Here is a 15,621-nt window from a genome sequence, read left to right on the forward strand (position 1 = left end):
ACGCCAGACCGTTTCTGGCTTCACCTGTCCGCTGGCACTAATAGAGCAGAGATCTTTTAACCGAAAGCCTGTAGCCAAATGTGGGCATGCCCCCACGGCCAGCTTTGCTTGCCGACAGAGCCTCCCCCAGCCCCCCCCCCCAGTCCTCTTGCTCACACCTGGACAGGCCGCCTTCGAGGGCCGCCCTCCCTCTAGCACACGCCAGCAGTACAGAAATGGCTCTTATATTCAGAGCGACGAGCGATGTCTTGCCCCAAGGCTCCCTCTCCCGTTGGCATCCCCTCCCCATACCTGGGAGGTGGATAAATCCAGGTGAGATATATTTGTGCATGCGTGTGCCGCTGTTTTCTTGCAACGACCCTCCTTCCTAATGAGTTCTTTCTGTGGCTACTACATTACATTCCACCTGCACACTTGAGCCTTCCTTTCAGGAACTCTGTCTGCTCTTCTCATTCGGATAAGATTCCCCCCTCCCGCCCATACAACCAGTCCTTTCTGCAGGGTAAGGTGCAATAAAGCTGTCCACGAGCCAGATTGCATCTTCCCTGTGCCGAATGGCGAGTCACGTGGCAGGTGTCCACCCCCAAGGGTGTGCAAGGCTCTTGGTCTGTCCCGTCTGACCTCGCTTGGGGGAAGCTGGCCTCCACAATCCAAAGGCATGAGGTGGGAAGCTGAATGTTCTGTTCTGTTCGGCTTCTGGTGGGAGGCAGAAAAATCCATTTGCTGCACGGTAATCTGAAGAGGCAAACGGAATGCGGCAGCCTTGGGAATTCGCGACCCAGCTGCCTTCTTGGCCAGATGTCGCCGCAAGTTTCTTGCATGCCGTTTTCCTCTAGCTGTGCTCGGTGTACAGGGGGCTGTCAGACTTGAGAGGGGGCAACAGAGCGTCCTGCTGTGTTGAAAAGAAAATGCAGTGCAGGAGTGGGTTGAACTCCTTTGCTCTCTGCTTGGGAGAAGAGGAAGACTTCTGGCCATCTTGGATTCACCGCATTCATTGGGCTTCAGAAGCTGGGGATCTTCTCGCCTGCTTGCTGAATGAAACTGAAGAATTCTGTCCTGCTGGGAAGAAGTTGGTTGGATGTTTTTTGTATTGTGCACATGGCCCAGAGAGGCAGAGGCAGCAATCTGCAGGAGATGGGCCGCTGAGCAGACGTGAAATCCCCCAGTTCTTTCTTTCTTTCTTTCTTTCTTTCTTTCTTTCTTTCTTTCTTTCTTTCTTTCTTTCTTTCTTTCTTTCTTTCTTTCTTTCTTTCTTTCTTTCTTTCTCTCTCTCTCTCTCTCTCTCTCTCTCTCTCTCTCTCTCTCTCTCTTTGTTATTTTAGACTTTTATTTAAAACCACAATAAATATCACAGTTCTATAAAATCACTTTTAAAATTCAGTCAGCATACCAGACAATTAACTAGAACAGATGGCAATATTAGCCAATGTGGAAGCAGGATGGCGGACGACCTAATTGGGAGGGTTCAGGTGGTTCTCTTCCTTCCCAGTTCCAGTCTTGGCTCTGCCCTGAACTCCTAGGTGGCCCTTGCAAGCCACCGTCTTTGGGCCACAAATCTGTAACCCACAGGGGATAATACTTGCTGTCTTGCAGCTCTGTTGTAATGAATGAGGAGGTTGCATAAAAGAAGTGCTCCAAGCGTTTGGCAAATATGCTTCATAAGCATTGTTTGTTCCCAGTGAATTTTAATTTAGGGCATATTGTCTAGAAAAGGTAACTAGCCAGGTAAATGTGTGTTAGTCTGAGATGTGTAATTTAGCACAGTCATGATGTAGACTGAAAGTGCATGGGGCCACAGATCACACTGTTAGATACTGGTCAGTATATGGTGTATTAAATGTGCATTAAAAGGCATACCTTGGAATATGTCCAGTATCTCTTGTGTGGGGAGATCCAGATGGGGAAAACATGCATTAAAGAATGGATAGAGGAGCCTTGCTTGGATCGAAATTGGACCAAAGGTCCATTTAGCATCTAGTTTCCAAGAGTGGCCTGCCAGATGCTTTCCATAAGTTTGCAAAATATTAAAGAGTCCAGGAGCACCTTTAAGACTAACCAACTTTACTGTAGCATAAGCTTTTGAGAACCACAGCTCTCTTCATCTGATGAAGAGAGCTGTGGTTCTCAAAAGCTTATGCTACAAATAAGTTGGTTAGTCTTAAAGGTGCTACTGGACTCTTTAATATTTTGCAACTACAGACTAACACGGCTAACGCCTCTGGATCTATTCCCATAAGCTTGAAATTGACAACGTTTCTTGGTATTTTGAGGTAGGCTTCCTCTGCATGTGGAAGCTCCATTTAGCTGTCATGGCTAATAAGCACTTAGTCTAAATCTCCATAAATCTCCTAATCCCTTTTCAAAAACCATCGGAAACAGAGACCTAACACTTCTTGTGCAGGAGGCCGGAGAGGCGATACAGACTCACCCTGGAACGAACGCCTGCCTGCAAGATCGACACAGCTGCATTGCACTGGGGGCCTCGTCTTGTTTCTGCCGCTAACCTCCCTCTTTCATAGTCAATCCCTGGCAAAACAAAAGGGATTAACTTAATTTTTTTAGTAACCGACCTGCAGTGCGGCACACAGTGCGTTGCTGCGGATCCAAGCTGCGTCTTGACCCCGGCTTAGTTTCTTGAAAGCTGAAAAGGAAATGAGATTAGGTGAAGCTTCCTGTGGTGTATCCGAAACAATCCCTTGGCCGGGATGAGTGGCTGTGGGGAGGGCGGAGGGGGGGACGACTCTGTGCTTTCGGTTTCTTTGTCCTCTTTGCTAAGCAGTTGGACTGCAGAGGGAACGGGTTGCCTTCCCTTTTCCCCCAGTGGCCTCCACTCAGCTCACGTGTCTCCAAGGGCACAGCGACCCATGAGAAACTCAGCGGTGGGCTGGGAGCAGCCCCTCCCCCTGGGTGAGATAATGGGGCTATCTGGGATTTTCCGTGTCTGAGGCTATTCGCTTGTTTTATCCCATGCCCTAAGAGGAGTTCAGAGTGCTGTTAAGATACGTGTGTGTGATGTGCCGTCCAGTCGCCTCCGACCTATGGCGACCCTATGAAAGAAAGACCTCCAAAACTTTCTATCTCTTAACAGACCTGCTCAGATCCTGCAAACTGGAGGACGTGGCTTCTTTTATGGAGTCAAACCATCTCGTTCTAGGTCTTCCTCTTTGCCTCCTGCCTTCCACTTTTTCTAGCATTATTGCCTTTTCCAGAGAATCTTGTCTTCTCATGATGTGGCCAAAGTACGATAGCCTCAGTTTTGTCATTTTAGCTTCTAATTCAGGCTTGATTTGATCTGGTACCCACTTATTTGTCTTTTTGGCTGTCCATGGTATCCGCAAAACTCTCCTCCAGCACCCCCTTTAATTCTCACAGCAGCCTTGTGAGGTGGGCTGAGAGAGCATCGGGCCCCAAGTCACCCAATGAGTGCCATGGGTGAGTGGATTTGAACCCGCGTCCCTTGCAGACGAGCATCACAAGCCACAAGTTTGCAAAAGGAGTTTTGGGTGCACGACAGGTGAGGGGAGGGTGAACGAGTCTGCTCTGAAAGGTAAACAACTAGAACAGGGAGCCTAATTTTGGCATAAGGTGAAATAGCCAGTTAGCTTTTGAACTGCCTGGATTCTGCACCAGCCGAGAGCCCCTGTCCCTACATGACATCGTTTCTCTTTCTTTAAAAGAGAACTGGTGAGCGGCATCAACTTTGGCTGAACAGTGGGCTTAAATGTAATTAAATATCAACACTGTAAGAGGGGGTGAGACTTAGTGAAAGTCAGAAATATCTAAAGGAAAAAATGTGAATGCTCCCCTCTGCTCCGCCCAGCCCAGTCCTAAACCTACTGATGGCCTTTTTCTTATTGCCTAATCAACTTAATTGTAGCATAAGCTTTCCAGAACCATAGCTCTCTTCGTCAGAGACGAAGAGACCTGTGGTTCCCGAAAGCTTATGCTACTATAAAGTTGGTTAGTCTTAAAGGTGCCACTGGACTTTTTACTATTTTGCAACTACAGACTAACGGCTAACTCCTCTTGATCTTCTTAGTGCCTGGTTCTTTCGGAGCCCCGCCCCACCCTAGACTTTGGCTGTGGTGGGCTTAGCTGTTCTTCTCCTTTATTAGCTCCTTTAAAATTATATGATTTTAGAGATGATAGGACTCACCCAGTTCCCACATCAATTCTGCAGCTGCAACGAAGTTCCTCCATGCCTTTTAAAATTAGAAGGTCCTCAGGGAACAGCCTTTGAGGACACAAAGTCCTCCATGCTGCTGGTAGTTAAATCTTGAATCCAGAGGAGTTAGCCATGTTAGTCTGTAGTCGCAAAATAGTAAAGAGTCCAGTAGCAACGTAAGACTAATCAACTTTATTGTAGCATAAGTTTTCAAGAACCATGGCTCTCTTTGTCAGATGCACTGTCTCAAAAGTTTATGCTACAATGAAGTTGGTTAGTTTTAAAGTGCCACTGGACTCTTTACTATTTTAAATCTTGAAGAGAGCCCACACTTGTCTTTCATTTCTCTCCCACTAAACGTCTCTCAGTTCCTGCCTCTTTATTTTCCAGTCCTGCTTCAGCCAATCAGCTCTGCTTCACAGAAACTTTTGGTTGCATGTTGCACCACTCAGAGCAAGTATCTAAATCAGTCTTCAGTCCTGCGGGCCACTGACTGGCCCGGTGAGAAACTGGATCGGTGCCCCTGTGTGTGGCCTGGCATACATGCAAAGCGTTTGGGCCTTTCCCTACCTCTAGTTTCTCCCACAGCTCCCTCTCACCCCTCAAAAAGGGGGCACAACATGGACCGTGACAAACTGCTGACTGGGGGGAATTGCTGGGAACGCTTCTGCCCGTGGGCAGCTCTGCAAAGCCGACCTCCTTGTGCCGCCTCCCGTGAGTCAGCAGGAAAGCCTGGCCAAGAATAACAAGCAATTTTCATGGGAAAGGTTAAAGTCCTATCAATTAGCAAAGAGTATTTCTCTTGTTCTTACCCTGCTCCAGTTTTCCTCCTGGGGCTTTGCCAGCTGGCCCACCTCCATTAAAATGTGCTCAAATGTTTGGCTTCCCAGCGTAAGCTCCGTGGCACACTCGGGCACGCTTTTAAATGCACGCTTAATGTATGGGATCCAGTTTAGCTTTGGGCTTCCTTTGTGTGTGTTACACCCTTCCCGTTTGCATACAGGTGCCTTTTCCCTTTTATGCTTCTCCGGAGAGCGTTAAAAATATTAAAAAGAGGGGAGGGAGTTGAAATCCAAGAAAAGCATGACTGCGAGAGGATGAAATAGACAAGTGCAAATGTGGAAGGGGAAGAGAAAAGGAGTGTGTAGGAAGATTTAGGAGTGAATGTTACTGAGCATGATCGGATTAAATGCATTTGCAAGAGGAACAGAAGACTGGGAGCTCGGGCTGTCATGGACACTATCCCAAGTGCAGAAGGGTGCAGCTGGCCTCTCTTTGCAATGCAAAATTCCCACAGCCGGCAGTCCCAACTGGAGACCTGCCTCCTAACATTTTCAGCACGCCCCATGTGGGGCAGTCAGCACGTTTCCTGTGCTTCCGCACCTCCTCGAGCTTTGGCCACTGATGTAGAGCAGGAAACGGGAGAGGCAGAATGCAGTGACTTCATGCAACCCTGGCAAATGTGCCAAAATATTAGGGGAAAGAACAGGACAGGAGACTGCCGTTTTGGGTGACTGTCCCATGCTGAGCACAACATAAAAATGTCACGAAAGAGCAAGCATCCACTAGCACCTATAAGACTGACAAAATTTGTGGTAGGGTGTGAGCTTTCGTGAGTCACAGCTCACTGAGTCACAGAAGCGAACTGTGTGACTCACAAAAGCTCCTACCCTACCATGAATTTTGTCAGTCTTATAGGTGCTCATGGATGCTCGCCCTTTTCTACTGCTACAGGCAGACTAATATGGCTGCCTAACTTGATAAAGACATTAGAAGAGCCCAGCTGGACCAGACCAGTTAGGGTTCATCTAGGCCAGCGTGCTGTCTCATGCAGTGGCCAACCAATTGCCCTAGAGGGCCAACAACGTGTCGTTGCTCCCTGAGAGCTCCTCCTACCTAGGGTTGCTCCCAGGCCTGCGTGATGACATCATTTCCAGAAGTAAAATAGTAAAGAGTCCAGTAGCACCTTTAAGACTAACCAACTTTATTGTAGCATAAGCTTTTGAGAACCACAGGTCTCTTCGTCAGATGCATCATCAGCTTTCGAGAACCACAGCTCTCTTCATCAGATGCAGCTGATGATGCATCTGGTGAAGAGAGCTGCGGTTCTCGAAAGCTGATGATGCATCTGACAAAGAGAGCTGTGGTTTTTGAAGGCTTATGTCCTCCTTCAGTCTATCAGCTCTGCTTCACAGCGCCTTTTGGTTGCATGTTTCAGCTGCATCTGATGAACAGAGCTGTAGTTCTCGAAAGCTTGTGCTACAATAAAGTTGGTTAGTCTTAAAGGTGCTACTGGACTCTACTATTTTGCTACTACTGGCTAACATGGATAAGTCCTCTGGATCTATTTCTGGGAGTGATGTTGTGCTGCCCTGGGAGCATGCCCTGGAGGCCTGTTCCCCTGCCCCCCCCTTGCTGGCCAGGTGAGTGGGGGGGGGGGTCGGAGTGGTGATCCACCACCCTCACTGGGGGAAGTGGGATCTTTACTCCTACCTGTTGCAATAAAAAATGGGGAGAGAACAAATTGGATTCGGTCACAGCAGTAGGGGACGACCCCTGAAGTTTTTATTAGCTTTACGCTTACTTTATGTTAGTTGTTGATATCCTGAAAAAGAAAATCTATACAAAACGAAGAACAGCTGGCTGTTTGTCAGAACGTTAGCCACAGATGCCGAAGTGCATTAATATCCCCAGAGGAATGGTTGACCAAATTTGTAGAGAACCATCTAATAACAAACATACAACACCAGAATCGATCAACTTCAGGAAGAACGTGAGCGTTCACATCCTGCTGAGGCTCAACCCTGCCTTTCCATTACAGCTGATCTGTTTGAGAGTATTATCTCTACTGAGATGGGGAAAATTACTTTTAAAATAGAAATGTGGAAACAAAAGAGTTTCTTTGTCTACAGTTGTGGCTGCTCTTTGGAAGTCATTGTAAGGTGTTTTAAGAAGGCATTTATTTGTTTTTACGGGCGCACAGGAAAAGTGTAATGGGGATTTTTATGATGTTAAACATGCAAAAGGCAGAAGAGTACGGGATCCCTAGGTTGCTCTTACTTGTGTATATTTGCTGTGTGTTTCTGGGTTTGTACTGGGCAGCATAGCGTTGTGTATTTGTTGAGGGATCTTTATATATAATTCTGGCTAAAATTGTGTTGGGCAATAGTTCCCTTTAGTATTTGTGGTTTATGTTCTGGGGAAAGGGGGGGGGATGGGCTGCCATGGTCTTCCAGTTGGCAAAAGCTTTTCTGCCTGGTCTCTTGGAAGCATAGCTGGTTGCCAGAGGTGACTAGGCAAGGGCCTGCTGTTTAGAAGCCCTGTTATGCACTACATACAGCAAGTTACACAAAATGTGATGGATGCATTCTGGGCTCCCCATCTGCCTCCCTCTCTGTCTCTTCTCTACGGCTTTAAAAGCTGATGTGGGGCACAGCCTGAGAGCAGCAAAATCTCAGTTCAACAAGAGGCTCCTTTGGACAGCCTTAAGCGAGCCACTTATCGCTCATCCTGAGCCCCTCACTCATCTGCAACACAGGGGATTGTAATATTTCTGGTTCTCCTCACAGGGTTGTTGTACTGTGATAATATATGTGGCATACGCTGAATGTCTGCAACTGGGCTTCTCAGGTGGAAGAAGGGTGGGGTTAAGGGGGTCTCTATGTGTGTAAGGTGCTCTCAGGATGCAGCCGACTGATGGTGGCCCTGGCAAGGGGCTTTCAAGGCAAGCGAGAAGCAGAGGTGGTTCGGCATTGCCTTCCTCTGCAGAGTCTTCCTGGGTGGTCTCGGTCTCTCATCCAAGTACTGACTGTGCTTAGCTTCCAAGATCTGGTGAGACAGGGCTATACCATGCTGCCTTCCCTTCCAAGGGAGTTTCTAGCCGGGCAGAAAAGAGCTTCTCAGATGAGTGACCCAGAAACCTTTAAAGGAGTCATTGTTTGATCTGCTCCATCCCATTGGTGGGTTTGCCTGCAGTTCTCTCTTTAGGCCAGAGTTCTTTGGTGGCCCTCTGGAAAAATCCTCATCTGACATCCCTCTAGTCCCAAGTTTGAGTCTTGCTATGGACTTAATGCCTGGTGTGGCTTGCTGATAAAATGCTTCGGAAGGCTCTTGTCTCTCCTGAAGCTTTGTTCTCCATTGGTGCCTTTTCGTGTCCAAGATCTCTGCAGAGGCAACTGGAATAGAAATGTTTGTCTGCACAATACTGATGAACAGCCTGCAGCATCTTTCTATCACTGGACAGCCTGTCTTCACCAGAGGCCCCGCAATCCTGGGAAGATCAGGAGAGGAGTGGAGAAAAGCTTTAGTGAAATGTCCTGCCAGCTGCCTGGACAAAATGCAGCTCTGCCAATCCCAGGCCAACCATTTTGATCAGCCGGGTCTTTTGAGTGGCGCACTTGTGTTGTGGAGCGCTTTCTGGGTGGTCTTTTGCTTGCCTGCTTAGTGGCAAAATCCAGTATCCTAGTCCTCCTTTGGGTTTCTCAGCTGGGGGGGGGATCATTATGGTGTTGTGAGGTGTCCAGTGCATCATCTCTGCCTTTCATTTATTCATTATTCTCAGACAATAAAGGGGATGGTTGTTGTGGATTTTCCGGGCTGTATAGCCGTAGTCTTGGCGTTGTAGTTCCTGATGGTTCAGGGGATGCTTTAATGTGTAGCAGTTTCGGTTAAGAAGCAGAGCCAAAGAGGCCGGGAGAGAGATCCCATGCAACCCCCAAAGGAAAATGTACCACTGGCATGCAGAATGTATCTCCAAGATTTTAAATACAAATATATGTTCTTTATATGCCAGCCCCTATTTGGGGATGCCCCGTTCAGATTTGTGCAGGGCCCCCAGGAGTTAGAAGGAATTGCTCCTCGGGCTGAATTTCACCTCAATAATCATGCACAGTTCTTTATTTAAAAAAAGAAACCAGAGAAGTGAAATTATTTTGATGCTATGCCTGTGCTTGGCATGTCTGTTGTTCCAAATCGTAAGCTGGGCTTGAAACGCGAAAGCAAACCACGGAGTAGTAATTGCTATAATAATAAGGAATCTGCAGTATTTGCTGGCATTTGGTTCTTCAGTAATTGTGCTCAGCTGGTGAAAAATGGAGAAAGTCCTGGCTTGGATTCTTGGACGTAGTCGTAGCAAGACCGTCAGTTGGAGTTCTCAGCCTCCGATAAACAGATCGCCGTGTGCAGAGTGGCTAAAATTAATATGGGACTGAAATAAATCTCGAGGCACCAAAGATCCTTTGACCGGACTGGATGAGTCAACGAATCGTGGCAGCCGTATGAGCTTCCCCGTGTCTGGCTGTGAACATCGCCCTTTGAATGAGAATGTTCCACAGAAATTATGGGAAGCCCAGTTTCTAAACAGCAATATTTGTGGTATTTGGTCCTCCAGTTCTCTGGTTGTGTGGGTTCCTCAAAATGCGATGTTGTTGCCTTGAAATGTAGAACAGGCTTTTGTGCGATCTTCTGTCGCAGAACCATCTGGAATCAGGATCAAAGCATCAAAGGTTTTGGATTTAGCTATTGAAAAATGACAGCAAATAACATGCTGGCTGCTCATTCCTACACATCCCAGCTCATACAATAGACCTTTCCCTTCTTCCGGGACTGGGATGTGAAACCTTCATCTTTCCAGCCAAGCAGCTACGGCGGAATCTTTCTTCGGGCCTTGGGAGGTGGAGAGCAAATGTTGCCCTTTTTGCCTTGTTCCTGTTATTTAAAGAAAGGCATTGGGAGGGTCATTGTTGGGTATATTTCTCTGTGCCCCTACCCTATGGAACAGCCTGCCTGAGGAGGTCAGAAGAGCCCCCACCCTCCTGGCTTTCCACAAACAACGCAAAACCGAATTATTCAAAAAGGTCTTTTTCTCAGCTAAGAGGGCGGTATTGTAGGAAAGGGATCCCAGATGTTTCGCTAGTAAGTTAGAAACCATAGATTCCACCTTTATGTTGCCTTATGTATTATCTGTTGCTTTAACAGTGCGATCCTATGGAGAGTTACTCCAGTCTAAGGCCATTGACTTCAATGGCCTTAGACTGGAGTAACTCTTCATAGGATTGCACTGTAAATATCCTACCTGCGCTTTACGTTGTTCAATGTAAGTCCTAGAATTGATTATGTTCTGTTTCAGCAATTTTTCAACCTCATATTGGATCCTTGCTAACGCTATGTCTTTGTAAACTTGTAGTCATTTACCCTATGGCATCGTTTCTGGAAATGTTCTTGACACTGTACGGAAATGCCTGCCCTTGTCCTTGCCGCTGATTGTACTAATCTCACGCTATGTAATCCGCCTTGAGTCTCAGCGAGAAAGGCGGAATATAAGCAAGCAAGCCAGCAAGCCAATGTATTTGTTAGCATCAGAGTATGCACATTGGACATGATGAGAGACTCCCATGTTTAGCTCTATAAAAATACTTTACTACATAAAAGGTTAAAAAGTTACATTGGTAGAAAATAAAGAAAAGGTATCCGGCTACATCTTTCAGGCACTGTTACATCTTAGAGAGAGACTCAGCATGAGAGACAGAAAAAAGAGCAATAAAACCTTAGTATATGTTTCTAGTTAATTGCCCGTCAATAAACTGGTTGCCCAATAGAAAATCCCACATCTACTTCATTAAGCATAAAGACTCCCTTTTCTCTTCTGAGAAACTTAACTCTGACAGCTAAGTGGTTACATGCAAATAAGTTTACTAACTAAGTAACACAAAGCGTTTAACTCTCTCATGACCGAAGGAAAACACTTGCTATTTCCCAGCAGTCGTTCTGGGCACAGAGCTGGAGCGAGGCCTGGGTGGGTGTCCTTTGCTCCCAAGGCCCCTCTTGCACCTCTCTGTGTAAGGACTCTGCTTGTGGAATCAAAAAGAGTCCAGTAGCACCTTTAAGACGAACCAACTTTATTGTAGCGTAAGCTTTCGAGAACCACAGCTCTCTTCGTCAGATGCATGGAGGGCATGCATCTGACGAAGAGAGCTGTGATTCTCGAAAGCTTACGCTACAATAAAGTTGGTTCATCTTAAAGGTGCTACTGGACTCTTTTTGATTTTGCTACTACGGACTAACACGGCTGACTCCTCTGCTTGTGGAATGTGCAGACACAGCTAGTCGATCAGGCTTGGTCTCCTACGCCTCTGACTGGGCGCTCGAGCCCCTAATCTTTAATGAGGTGAAAAAAATCTCAGGCAGGGATTGCTGGGGAGTTGGCAGGAGGCTCTCGCCTCATTTACTCGGTAGGTGCAGCCAGGGAGTTTCGAACTTGGGGCAGATGCAGACAGGAAAAAATGCACGAGTCAGCTGTTCTGTCCTGCGGGTGACTGAGCGGGCTGAATGTATCGGGGTTCCAGCGGAGGAAGGTTTTGCTGAGGCATCCTCGACGCGTCTAGACCTGGCAGGAATGGAAAATTTTGAAAAAGTCAAAATATTACTAACCAAACCACTCGCTTCGGAATAACGAGTGGTACAAAAATGTTTGCAATACAAGTTACACACCTTGAGACCTGAGATCATCAGCTGAGAGGCGGGAGAATAGAGAGTTTCAAACAGGGCTTTTTTTCTGGGAAAAGAGGTGGTGGAACTCAGCTCCCAGGACCGCACAATGACGTCACTTTGGGTCAGCTGGAATAAGGGGGGAGTTTTTTAAAATTTAAATTGCAATGGGGGGGGGGCACCAGCCATGTGACCATTTTAAAGAGGTGCCGGAAATCCGTTCCACCGCGTTCCAGCTGAAAAAAAGCCCTGGTTTAAAAAAATTAGGGGGCTGGAGCTTTGAATAACTACCAGGTAAATAAGGAAAGTGTTAAATCTAGGTGAGGTTTTATTTTGAGGAACTGCAGTATAGATTTTAGATAAGAGAAAGAAGCAGGACATTCTAATTGATTTAGCTTAAAGGTGGGAATCTGTGGTTCAAAGCCCAGCGTGTTATCAGTAAAGGTAAAGGTAGTCCCCTGTGCAAGCACTGATTACTGACCCATACGGGGCGGTTTGCCATTGCCTTCCCCAGTCATCTGCGCTTTACCCCCAGGAAACTGGGGACTCATTTTGCCGACCTCAGAAGGATGGAAGGCTGAGTAAACCTTGAGCCGGCTACCTGAAAGGGAGGAGAAATGGACAGGGCCTTCAGGGAGGCGAAGAGAAAATCAACAAAACCCTCTGAGAAGCATCTTGCCTTGCTGGGTCTACAAAGGTGAAAATGGCAGAGCCGTCCTCTTTTGTCTTTTTACGCTCCAGTTTCCGGCGAACGTTGCATCTCCCTTCACTTGAGCATCCTCGTGAACTGCGACTTGAGTACAGAGACTCTGAATCTCAATCCAGTTCTGTTTCAGTCTCTCGCCTGCAAGACGTAGCCAGATAGCCATTCTTTGCTTTCTGCCAATGTAACCTTTTCTCATGTGGTGTTTTTATAAAGCTAAGCACTGGGAGTGTGTCCTTATTATGTCTAACGTACGTTATTCTTCTACTCTGCTAACCAATATACCTACGTAACAATGTCTCCTTCCCAGTCTCCTCCTCCCCAGTCTTTGGGTGCCCTTTTGGATTTCAGACTTGAATGTTTGAGATGCCCTCTTGGGCTGCCTGCTATACCAGGATATGCCTTAGGTGGTGGGGCAGGTGGCAGGGTTGTAAGCGCTGTTCTCACATGTACGGGCAGAAATGTTTTCGTCATGTTCGAAAACCTTGGCCCTTGGCCAAGGCACATTTATAGTTGGTGTTACGCAACTTCTGTACCCGGCAAGGCGATGACTTATTGATGGGTAGTTGGCGACAGAAGAATGTTCAATTAGAAGGTGTCGACGGGGAGGAGAGGAGGCATTCGGAGGCTGTCCAAAACCTCTGTCCTGGCTCCAACTAGATCTGAATAGCAATTTCGTCTGGTTGTTTGGTAGGACCAAACGTTTCACTGGGTGGATCGGAGCCAGCGCTGGCAAAGGAACCTGCAGCCGCACATGTGGAAATGAAGGCCTGTGAGGCTTTCCCCATTAATTGTGCCATAGATGTTTCCTTCACCCCGGAAGGACGTTCTTCTGTCTCCGTTGCAGTGGACGTTCAAGGCATGGAGCATCTTACATTTAATTGACTCAGAGACCAGAATTGTGTCCTGTCATTGCCCCAAAGGCATGCAGAGCCAAAGAAAAGGGGGGGACCCCCTCTCTTTCCACTGGTGAATGCAAGGTAGGAAACTGGAAGTTCCTTCTCCCCCCCCCCCCCGCCCCCCATAGCCCTCCCTTTCACCACAGAGCCAGTGATCACTTTTAAAGGTAATTTCCCCATTCAAGATGGGTGGAAAAGAGCAAGAGTCCAGTAGCACCTATAAGACTAAGAAAATTTGTGGTAAGGTGTGAGCTTTCGTGAGTCACAGCTCACTTCTTCAGTTAGTCTGTCTGTAGCAGTAGAAGAGAGCAAGAGTCCAGTAGCCCCTATAAGACTAAGAAAATTTGTGGTAGGGTGTGAGCTTTCGTGAGTCACAGCTCACTTCTTCAGTTAGTCTGTCTGTAGCAGTAGAAAAGAGCAAGAGTCCAGTAGCACCTATAAGACTAAGAAAATTTGTGGTAAGGTGTGAGCTTTCGTGAGTCACAGCTCACTTCTTCAGTTAGTCTGTCTGTAGTAGTAGAAAAGAGCAAGAGTCCAGTAGCACCTATAAGACTAAGAAAATTTGTGGTAAGGTGTGAGCTTTCGTGAGTCACAGCTCACTTCTTCAGTTAGTCTGTCTGTAGCAGTAGAAAAGAGCAAAGTCCAGTAGCCCCTATAAGACTAAGAAAATTTGTGGTAGGGTGTGAGCTTTCGTGAGTCACAGCTCACTTCTTCAGTTAGTCTGTCTGTAGCAGTAGAAAAGAGCAAGAGTCCAGTAGCCCCTATAAGACTAAGAAAATTTGTGGTAGGGTGTGAGCCTTCGTGAGTCACAGCTCACTTCTTCAGTTAGTCTGTCTGTAGCAGTAGAAAAGAGCAAGAGTCCAGTAGCACCTATAAGACTAAGAAAATTTGTGGTAGGGTAGGAGCTTTCGTGAGTCAGCTCACTTCTTCAGAAGACGTAAGCTGTGACTCACGAAAGTTTATACCCTACCATAAATTTGGTTAGTCTTATAGCTGCTACTGGACTCTTGCTCTGTTCTACAGTTCCCCTTGTGTACACCTGACAGTGAGTCCAGTTATGCATTTGAGACCCAACACGTGTTGGATGTATCGTGTAGTTTGGCTCTCAGGCAAACAGTCAGGGAACAGCCTTCCCGCAAAATGAGAATAGGGGAAACAGAGAATGAACCAGCTCTGACTGGCTTGTGTGCTTGTTTTTAAAAATTCCATCTTTCTGGTGTGTTCCACCCTCAAAAGCAGCTATATTCTCCAGGGGAACTCATTTCTGTACTCTGGAGATTAGTTGTATTTCTGGGCCCCACCTAAAGGCCAACAACCCTAGTTTATATGGATGTTGTCCTAGGCAGAATGGCTTCAGACCAAATTTCTCTCAATTGGGCGTTGAGTGACCCTTTGGGGGGCATTCTTTTTTTACAGTGTTTCATAGAATCATAGGGTTGGAAGTAGATCCAGAGGAGTTAGCCGTGTTCGTCTGTAGTAGCAAAATCAAAAAGAGTCCAGTAGCACCTTTAAGACTTTATGCTACAATAAAATTGGTTAGTCTTAAAGGTGCTACTGGACTCTTTTTGATAGGGTTGGAAGGGACCTCTAGGGTCATCTAGTCCACCCCCTGCACGGTGCAGGAAATTCACAACTCCCTCCCCTCCCCACACCCCCGGTGACCCCTGCTCCATGCCCAGAAGATAGCAAAATATTTAGGCAATTTGTTCAAAAGCACACTGGGAAAATAACATTGCCTTGGAGCAGGGGTTATCCGTAGGCTACCCAAAACTTTGCGTCGCTGCTATTTTAATCAGCATACTTCTGTTTTCCACAGCTATTTCCAGATCTTTTCTGACCTGGGATGCTTGCAAATGTGCTTCGTAAAAGTCACTTGAAGTTTTCTTGGATCGGGGAGAAGAGCTACATTAAAGCTCCATCCCAAATGGCCGCTTTGCCTGATTTTTAGCCTTGGAAGCGGCGAGAGTGGACACATTTATTTCTGATCTCTTCCTAACCTATGTGAGTTGTCCACATGGCAATTGTGCAGCGTCTGTGAAATGAGAGCCTTCAGATAAGGAATTAATGGCTTTCGAATTTCATACCCCTTTGCTTACATTCCTTTCAGAGCTACCAATCTTCTTTTGCTCGACATAAACGTAGAAACTGTTAGTTACTTTTTAACGCAGTAGATTCCAAAGCTTCTCCTCCCTCCCACAAAACCAAGTCCCATTTTTAGACACAGCAGACTTTCTTGGAGAGAGGAGTTTATGATTAAGGTCGTCCCGTTAGATGACGATAAACAGGAGAGGGGAACACTGCATGGAATCAAGAAACACATCACGCGTTTTTGCGTTCTGGTTTCTTTTTGCAGCTGCAAAAGACCAGAT

The 15,621-nt window shown here is 46.8% G+C and overlaps 1 protein-coding gene across 2 annotated transcripts in view; it reads left to right on the forward strand.

Moving 5' to 3' along the window:
* Window positions 1–15,621, forward strand: part of P3H2 (prolyl 3-hydroxylase 2) — a 127,770-nt gene that overhangs the window by 917 nt on the left and 111,232 nt on the right. The window lies entirely within an intron of this gene.

This window comes from Eublepharis macularius, chromosome 6 (genome assembly GCF_028583425.1).
Source record: "Eublepharis macularius isolate TG4126 chromosome 6, MPM_Emac_v1.0, whole genome shotgun sequence".
In the NCBI taxonomy this organism is placed as follows: Eukaryota; Metazoa; Chordata; class Lepidosauria; order Squamata; family Eublepharidae; genus Eublepharis; species Eublepharis macularius.